The sequence below is a fragment of the Olea europaea genome, chromosome 21, assembly GCF_002742605.1.
Source record: "Olea europaea var. sylvestris chromosome 21, O_europaea_v1, whole genome shotgun sequence".
NCBI lineage: Eukaryota > Viridiplantae > Streptophyta > Magnoliopsida > Lamiales > Oleaceae > Olea > Olea europaea.
The window spans coordinates 3,980,256-3,990,898 of NC_036257.1; positions in this window are offsets into that span (position 1 = coordinate 3,980,256).

Below are 10,643 nucleotides of genomic sequence, written 5' to 3' on the forward strand. Positions count from 1 at the left end.
CGTTTACTGATTTTGAGAGGCTCTTACTATTAATCTCTATAGCGTCTGCTCAATCCAGTTTTTAAAATCTCAAGCATTAATATTGAGTCAGAGCATTTTCTAAAGAGAAATCAAACTTATAAGAGCCATTATTATTTATATCGATGAATCATTGATTTATTTTTGTAGTCACATAACAAAAGACATATACAAGCGTATTTCCTAGATGGTTTCCTTATTTTTCAATCTTAAAGATGAAAGGTCCTATGCAGATAGAACATTGCTACAAAATCAAAACTCACACATTGATATCCTAAACTAAGAATTACTCCAAACAATTTTCATACTATACATTCACTTCATCTCGTGAAATCTTTTGCTTAGAGGCCTCGGATAGCCGTGGACAAAGACAAACTCATCGTATTGTGATTTCTATCAAATGAATATTGATATTAGTGCACCATGCCTTTACGTGAAAATAGAGTGCTCTTCAACTAGTGTCACAAAAAAACTCATTTTTCAATCTTTTCCTTCTCTTCAGGATCAGACATCAATTTCAAAGATTCGATAGGAGGCTTATTGGAACAGAAAAAGGGATTGGATTCAAATACAATAAATTAAATAGGAAAAACTCCAGATAAGCTGAGAATAATAAATAATTTGGTTTTAAGAAATAAAATCTATTTTTTGAGGTGAACAACTTGATGCTGTTCGTGAGAAACCACACCAAAATAGGAAAGTAAAGCACGTGAGTAAAAATAAAAGCCAGAGAAAATGTGTAAAAATGGATCAAACAGCGAAGCAAATCTGAGAAGACGTAGGAATGGAATATCGTGTTGTTTGGCCGAATGGAAACACTCGTAAAAGAAAAAATTGAAGGCCATAAAAAATGGTGATAATTTTAACACAAACAGTAGCTAACAATGCCGTTAACATACAATATTTTTCTGATGAGAATGTCACCATGATGCAGATTCCAACAAAACAATGACATGCAATTCTGTCTCTCCGAGATGATGGAGGCTCGAACAAAGCCAAGGGCTCAACTTAAATAAAACATGTATTACATACTCCAGGTATACAATCATGAGTGAGGAGAGACCATATAGGCCGCCAGCATAATTGTTAACCCTCGAAATGAAGTTCGTGAACCTAGCTAGCTATTGGTGAAGTGAAAAGCGACACATAAGGGGAACGAAGAGATAAAAGGCTTGCCTAAAAATTACTAATCATTTTCCATATCCAGGTTTGCCACGGACTATTAATAAAGGGAATGTATGCAAATGAATAAAGCGTGATTCTCCATTGAATCTGTTAGAGCATAACCAACAAGGAGCCGAAATTTGTCATTCTTCCAAAAAGACCAAACTACCCAACACTCGGAAGAAATCTATTAATACCCTCTCATTTGAAGGAAAAAAGCATGCAATTCAAATATCTACCTCTTAGATAGCTATTTATCATCTTGCTCCTATTCAATCATCAATAGTAGTGAATTTTTGAAGTGAAAATCATAGGTAAGAGAATAAAATTTGTTGATCATATTTCTGTCTTCGACAAATTGGCATCGTCTTGTTACATCTGTAAAAATATTTGAAATCATGAGTTAAGTTGAAGAGAAACTGGAAGAGAAAAAAGCGTCAAAAGTGGAAAGTCAGAGAATGTAGCGACTGTCCACTCGACAGTGACGTAAATACAAAGAGACAGAAAGAGGATGCTCTAGTGGAAGCGCAAGCCGGAATCTCTCCTTTACAGTGTCACCGCTTGCGAAAGAAAATGTCTACTGCTAAAACGACTCAGGAGATGGCCAAAGTCTAAAAGGATTGAAATAGGAGAATGATTCTCTGCAGATGAATATGGAAAATGCTAAGGCAAGTGTACAAGAGAAATTTGAAGAAAATGAAACTAATAATAGCACTCTTCTTGATAACACCCACGTACATGTGTCAAAAGCCTATGAAAGTATGCTGGAAAGGCCACTTAAGCAGCATCGCAGGTGCAGACCTGCTAGAGAAAGGTTTTCAGAGAAGGTTATCTCTTAGAATAGGAGGAAAAGTCGCCAAGAGGGTTGGAAGATTGAGCCTTTTCAATACCTCATATAACACCTCACTGGATGAGAAATATGCAGATCAACCTACTAGGTCGTATGAATTGGATGACCATGATGAGCACCTCCCATTATCTAGGGAGATCAAGGAGAAACCATTCCCTAATAAATTCATCCTTTTGGTTATGGACAATTACAGTGGTAAAGGAGAACCTTTGTGTAACACCCTAAATTTTCATAAATCTTGTGTCTTTAGGTATGACCGAAATTTTCTTTTCAAATATCAAATGCGGAATCTAAAATAAATTTCCTTAAGAATGAAATAACTGAAATTTCTAAAATCTGGAACTATAAACAAAATAAAAATAAACACATTCATCAAACAAATTTAGAACCTGTCTTCGAACAAATTTAAACTAACTAAAAATTTAGAACACGAAAACTTGAAGTGTATCTTTTTCTTGTTATCCTTTTCCTTCAACCCACTTGGCAGGCACATCACCATCCTGCCACAGTTCCAACCAACCCATATTAGCTTGCAAAATTTTTGTAAGAGTGAGTATAAAAATACTAGTAAAATACATGCAATTTCCATAGGCAATTATGTGACAATAAATTAAACACTTCATACCACATTTCTTAAGGGGTATATCGACGACCAAGCGACACACCCATCATTTGTCATTTTGAATTCTCGAAGGATTTTACATTTTGTTATAAAGAACCTGATAGAGTTTACATTCCATTAGGCCGATCCCGAAGGTCTACTGGCAATTTATACACAATTAATGGAATATAAAAGTATATGAAAGCAACCACTTGCACATAAAGTATTTACATCATTATTGAAATATAAAAATCTGAATGTACGTTCAAAATTCTTTTCTCTGCTTTAGTGAAAGATTATTGACTGCCAATAATATTCTAAGTATGCAACTTCTTGATTTCAAAGACTATTCCCCCTCTCTCTCTCTCTCTCTCTCTCTCTCTGCTGCCATATGAGTGTATATGAACTTGTGTCTGTAAAAGCTCTTCCATCATGCCTATATATAGGTATAGCCTCGAGTGGTTGATAAGTTTTATCTTAAACAAAAAATTGATTTGATATGTCCAAATCACAAGTGGGGTGTACTATGTAAAAGGATTTATTCAAGATTGTATCATATCATTATCTTATTCAAAAAAAAAAAAAAATACTACTATCTCTATCAATCAATAGACATGGAAGTCATCCTAGGAATCTCTAAATCAAAACTAATAAATAATGAAAAAAAAACTCACCTTATTTACAATTTAATCCTCACACGGCAGCCTTGCATTTAGATAGAAACTATGACAGAAAATAAAATAATTTTCAATTCCCACCAAGGATCTCTTTATATTTAGATAGAAACTGTGATAGAAATTGTACCTTGTTCCAACAGCTTTGATCTATCATCCACAACTGTCCAATTGTCCAGTCTCCAACGATGATCCATACAGAGAAAAAGATTGTAGGATTATGATTTTTTTCTTGTGCTAGCAAGAATAATGAATTTTCTCTACAAATTTTAAAAACCCTAGTCATATTTATATAAGCCCAAACAGGCTTGGCCTAATCTGGTCCAATATTTAATTAACCCATTTAATTAAATTTGGTCTATGAATTAATTAATTCAGGCTTATAAATAAGCAACCCAGTGAATTAATTTATCTAACGCTTCCTAAATTAATTAATTGAAAAATCACAATCTTCCAATTCTCCTTTTATATGTGACCCCTTAGGTTTCCGATCACGATGCCTAACGACATGAAATATTATTTTTATCTAATCAAAATTGATAAATTAAAATCACTTTTAATTTATCACCAATTCACACTCACCATCCAAGATTGACATCTACCAATGTGTCAGGACAATATATGTGACGAAAAATGTCACGTGGTATGACAGAATCAAACTCGTTCGTTTACCATGAAATTATAATCCCTTCTCAATATGATTCGATCAATTACGAGATATGGAAGTGTGTCAATCTCGATTATCGATCATATCTTTCATACGACTATTAAGTTAATATAAGTTGAAAACTCCTTTTCAACTTTTAAGTACACCTTGGCCAAGGATTTCGCTATTGACTTAATTGAATGAAATGCAGATCATAAACTCTTACTATCTAAGAGTGACGAATCCTCTATTGGTCATTCACAATCCTCATATGATTCTTGACATACCCGAACGACGATGTATTAATGACCCTTGGAAGAGCAATATCCAACACCGTCAAAGCATGACTATCCTCATATAAGACACTATGACAACCTCAAGTCAAAGGACGAATTCCACTACTGAACATTAGAGATTAACTACGGACACTTAGATAGTTATCCATGCGGAATCTCTCAGCGAGTTTTCAATGTTTGGTTCTATAACAAAACATCAATGTATTCATTCAAGTGTCACCAAACTTTATTTCGTGAGAGGAGCTACTTACTTCACAAGTAAGAAATGCCACACATGATAGTCTATCTATAATAATGATATGCGTATTTCATCATTACTTATGACCACGAATGATTTAAGATCCAATCATATGTAATTTGTATCTCACAATCACGACTCCTTGTGATTAACAAATTACTAAGATTTGAAACTACGGATTCCATTATTTAATTCAATTGAATATTAATTAATTAAATAATTGATATGCCATAAATCCCATCAACAATATATTAAAAGGTGTTTATGTCAAAAGTCGATTGGACCTAGGGCATAACACTTACAAACTCCCACTTACACTAGATCCAATCACTTATATATCTAATATCATAAGAGTCTACATGACGATCATGTTTATACTATGAGAACTCTTTGGCAATGGATCTGCAATTAGTTGTGGAAATTCGTTCTTCTCTTTACGTCATTTTTATGTATTATCTCCCTAATTAGAATATACCGTCTTAATACATGTTGGGATCATTGATAAGACCTTAGTTCCGACGCTCGCGTGATGGCTCTATTGTTATCATAATACAATGACATGTGATCAACAATATTAGGAACTACTCCAAGTTCATTAATGAACATCTTGATCCACATTGCAACTCTTTCTGCTTCTGAAGCAATCATGTATTAGGTTTCTGCTATGGAACCAACGATTGTTTCACGTTTGGAATATTTCCAACACACCACTTAAGAGCAAACCAGTTTCTCCATATAAAATCTTCTCAAGATTTCATCTATATGGATTGGAATGAGTTAAGTAATCTTCTAGATCTATCTCTATAGATCAAGTTGCTTCTCCCATATCGTTCATGAATAAATCATTTAACAACCATTATATCAACGATTGAAACATAGGGATGTCATTTCCTATAATATTAGGAATGCAACAATACTCCCACTATCTTTTGTAAACACACAATTTATCTTCATATTTGATAAAATCAAACATTTTGATTTTCCATCAAATTGAAGATTTCAGTTTCAAGAGACTTATTTTAACCCATAGTCACGGTATGCAACTAATGCAATTAAAATTCGAATGAACTTTAGCATGGTTAAAGGCGAAATGTTTCGTCAAGATCAAAACTTAACATTTTGCTACTAGCCTTGCTTTGTATGTATGGATATTCCCATCTATGTCGACCTTTTCCTTATAAACTATTTACAATCTGTGGGTTTTATCCCATCTGAAGGGTCAACCAAGGTGCAAAACTTGTTCACATACGTCGAGTTCATTTCAGGTTTCATAGCCTTTTGCTATCTCTTTTTTAAGTCAACACTTGACTTTGTTTTTGTGCAATTAGTAGGTTCATCATCCTGGATCAGTAATGCCTGATTAGTAATCATGGATTCATACCTTCTTGAAGGTCAAATGATCCTACTAGATTCACACGGAGCTGACATGTCCTTAGGAGTCTCTACTTCCTGATCAAGAATATATCCCACATCAGATATGTAATCAAACTCGGATTCATCTACTTAATTAACTATATTTGTGGACTTTTGAACTCTTTTAAGTTCTATTTTGCTCCTATTGTCCTCTCCTAGAATAAACATTTTCTCTAAGAGGACGATATGTCGTGAGACTTAGACTTTCTTCTCAATAGGTTAATAGAATTGATATCTAAATATCTATTTTAGATATCCCACAAATATATATTTATCAGATTTAGTCTCAAATTTATCCGATTCAATGTCCTTCAAATAAGCATCACAGTCCCAAACTTTTATATGAGATAAATTGGGACTATTGCCTTTCCATGGCTTCTATGGAGTCCTGTTAACTAACTTAGATGTGACATGATTTAGTGTGCTACATACTGCAATTAGTGCATGACCCCAAAACGACTTTGGGAGATTTGCATGACTTGTTATTAATCTCTCTATATCTAATAGTTTACGATTTCTTTTTTTCTTTTTTTTTTTCAAATACACCACTTTGATACAGTGTATATGAAAGAGTCCACTGCAAGATAATCTTATTCTCTCTTAGATATTCTAAAATTTCATCTTTAAGATATTCTTCACTTCAATCAATCAGATCCTAGTGTAAGAGTATCTTTACCTATTTGTTTCTCTACTTCTAACTTGAATCTCACGAACCTTTTAAGAGATCATGCTTGAATTTCATCAAATATACATGGCCATTTTCAAAATAGTCATCAGTAAATGTGATGAAATAAGAGAAACCTTATCTAGTATTAACCGATATGGGTCTATATACATCAGTATGTATTAGACCAATAATCATACAGATATTTCTCCCTTTCAAATAAAAGGAAATTTGGTCATTATGCCAAATAGGCATGATTTGCACTTGTTAAACGATTCAAAATTAATTGACTCCACATATATATCTCTATGTGATATTGGAATTGCATTTCATCTATATAACCAAGTCTACAATTCCAAATTTAGGTATTATTTAGATTATCACTTTTATGTCTTTTAACTTCTATACTCATTATAGAATGCTTATTATTTAGAATATAAATGTTATTTATAGTTTGCCATACCATAAAGATCTTAATCAAGATAGGCATGAACAACAATTGTTCTTAACATTAAAATAGTTCGTGTCCAAACATGAAATTGATTTAATGTTCCGATTATGGTTGGTACAAAGTTACATTTCTCTAATTCCAATACTATGCCTAAAGCAATGATAAGAAATATACTCCTATAGGCAATGTAGCAACGTTTGCTCATCTTCAACATGCAGGTCAACTTCTACATTTTGCAGTGGTCTACTTCTATTTAGTTTCTCCATATTTGTATAAATATGAGGTCCAGAGTTGATATCGAATAACTAAGAAATTCATGAAGTAGACATAAGTCTTGTAATATTTCTTCCAATGACCTTTCGTTCTATACTGAAAGGAAGGGTCATTAAATTTGGTATTGTCCTTCGCTTTGACCGTATTAGTCATATTGGATGCTTTCCCAAAGCCCCTTTAAACTTTCTCTTAATATCTTTAGAAGAATCAATGACTTGTCTACTTGTAACTTTGATATTGGGCATAACAGTCTTAAGCAGGTTAAGCAACTTAATGAGTATGCATTCGAGCTTAGTCATATCATAATTCATAATTAATATGAATAACTCTCTAACAGAGATTGCAGAACTAAGTCAATACTTAGTTCCTGGTTCATGATTGAACTTAATTGAGACAACGTCTCAATGCCAATTATCTTCAATACATGAGCATTGACTGAAGATTTCTTTATCACTTTGCGATGGTATAGTTGCTTGCAAGTGTCATATCCTTCCACTCATGATTATTATCATACAACCTTTTGAAATGAAAAATCATGTGCTAGCATCTATACTATCAAATTGCTTTTGTAACTCAGGTGACATAGGTGTAAGCATCACATATGTACAGTACTATCGTCATCATTGTGTTTGTTACAGTAGCCACATCTTCCTTAATCGAGTCATCAACGGTGTCTCTGGAAAGGGTTACTCAAGGACATAACCAATTTTCTCATGCATGAGAAAAATTCTCAAGTTGCGGTGTCAATCAAGAAAATTTAATTTAGTTGTTGGCATCCAATATACCACTCAAAGACACGTGGTTACTCACAATTCAATAAATATAAATGATGAAAAGAAAAAGAATAATATATAAAATGCATCAATTAATTTAACATGGACTTTTATTAATAAATTAATTATGCTCCCACTGTTTAACTCAAATTTATGACTCTCTCACATAAATTTATGGAATTCATGCTTGACTCCCAGTGGACTGGGATCTCATTTGTTATATTAAGACCTTGTGTGTACTCAAACAAGCCTTAATAAAACATACAAGTAGATACTATTATCAATTGTATCTCCATACAACTCCCAGATCATTAAGTTGACAACTCATTGTCTTCACACATCTTATATGTTAACTTAATATGCCTCTAAAATTTATCTCCTTAAGTGTACTCAACAAAAGATAAATTTTAGTAAAGTCAAACTTGTCATTTAGAAATATAAAATATTTCATAGTGCCAAACATATCCCTAATAGACCAGCCTTGAGTATATTCAACAAGTCGAGACGATTTGGGACTCTGATTTCTCACTATAATGATGGAAGGTGATTATAAATGTGACTTAATATTTTATTGAGGGGTTTGCATTCAAAGGTCTCATCAACATCGATATAATCATATATTTAATTTATTAGGCATCAAACATGCAAATAAACATAATACTAATGTAGACGATATGGACTTTTACTATCTAGTCTTCTCGAGCCATAAGGAAGATTACTTGGTCAATTCCTAGGGGGTACAACATTGAATCAGTATCAACGCACCATCTCCATGGTCTCCTCCTCCTCTTGTTTCTTTAATTAGTCCATCTACAACCTGTATCCTATACTAGTTGGCACGCAGGCCTAAATGAAATTGGACTCGCAGGCCCATAATAATAATAACGAACTTACAGGCCCATAATAATAATAACAACAGTGGGCTCGCAGGCCTAAAATAATTAAGAGCTCGCAGGCTCATAAAACGATAAGAATAAAATTAACTATTCAACACATTCACATAGGGGAGTCCATAATCATCCATTAATAATATATTCATCACATAAATGTATTCGTTACATAATATCTAATATTATATGCAAACATGTTTCAAGTTTCTAGCAATTAAGTTGTCTAAACTATTTTAGAAAAAATGGATCGGAACAATTATCATAAGTTCGAGGCACAATAATTGAAGAACGAAGCTCATTAGGTTGAAACTCCCAATTACTTTGAACAAAGAAAAACTCTCTTTCCAGGAATGTACCTGGTTAGAGGCAATTACTAATTTTGGGTAGGCCCAGGAAAAATAGGAAGAAAATAAATAATACATCCTTTAAGGGTTAACAGTATTTCTTGATGATGCCGGATAGTATATTGAACGGAATATATTCGATGAAAGCTCTCCTATTAGGCTTTCGGATCCCACAACCAGAACAACTCAGATAGTTGGACCTACTCATTTGAAGCAAGCAGCGAAGGAGAAATGTTTATGAAGGAAATGGTCTCCTTAAAAAAGTAGTGACGTGGACTCTAAGCCCCATATCCAGCAAATTTTTTGTGAATAGTTATGTAGCCCGGTGATGGGTGACCTTCCATTCGAAATGGTCTAAGATGAAATAGCTCTATATCATTACAAATTTTTCCTAGTTTTGGCCAGGTCTGGTTCGTAAAGATTGCTAAAAATTCCTAGAGCCTCAAAAGCATTTCCATCATTTTCATTAAGATAAATTGGCATAGAATTTTTGGCTACCTTGTTATGAGCCAGAAAGTCCCTACTTGGCCAAAAAGTTCTGAGTTAACGCATACTCCAGAGTTGGTCATAGCTATATAAAGGATCATGTCAATGTATAAAATTTCTGCAGAAGAAGAGAGGCCAAAAAATCACCTCTGGAACTAGAACTCCCAAAATCATAATCACCAAATGGACTTTGTGATTTGATTTGGAAAGACATTGCTAGAAAGATGTTGGAGAAGGATAATGAAGCAGTAAGCGTAAGATAAATGTTAGGCAATTTGTTGTCAAACGACCTCCCCGGGTGCTGATGTAACCTCGATTTTAGATTATCAATCGGCCTTGGCCATATGATTGACTAGTACATCGACACAATTATCGAGATAACACAATCCACATTTTTATGGACCGTTCGAAGCAACCTATTTTAAATAGTGTTGCTCACGGTTCGCCCCATTTCCTTGGAAAGCTATATTATTATTTTGAAGCCCACTTTAATTAAGTCGAGCCTTGTTTTTGGTCCACAATTTAACCCTAACCTAACTTACATATTTTGGACATTTACTTGGCATATAATCCCTTCTTCCACTCGGCCTCCTATGGTGTGCCTATTTTCCCTTCTCTTTGTGAGACTTCACCTCTTGGCTTCTTGATATACTTCACTGTGACTTTTGTGGTTAATCCCTTTTGTGGGCACATCATTGGACTTCACTTCCAACTTATAGCAATCGGAGTGGGGGCGGCGGCAGTGGTGGTTCTTGGAGTTGTCTCAATCTTTGTGGTGTCGATAAATTGGTAAACTGAGCCCGGTTTTGTACTTGGCGGTGGTGAAAATCAACCCTACAATAAAAAAATTCTCTTAAGAGAA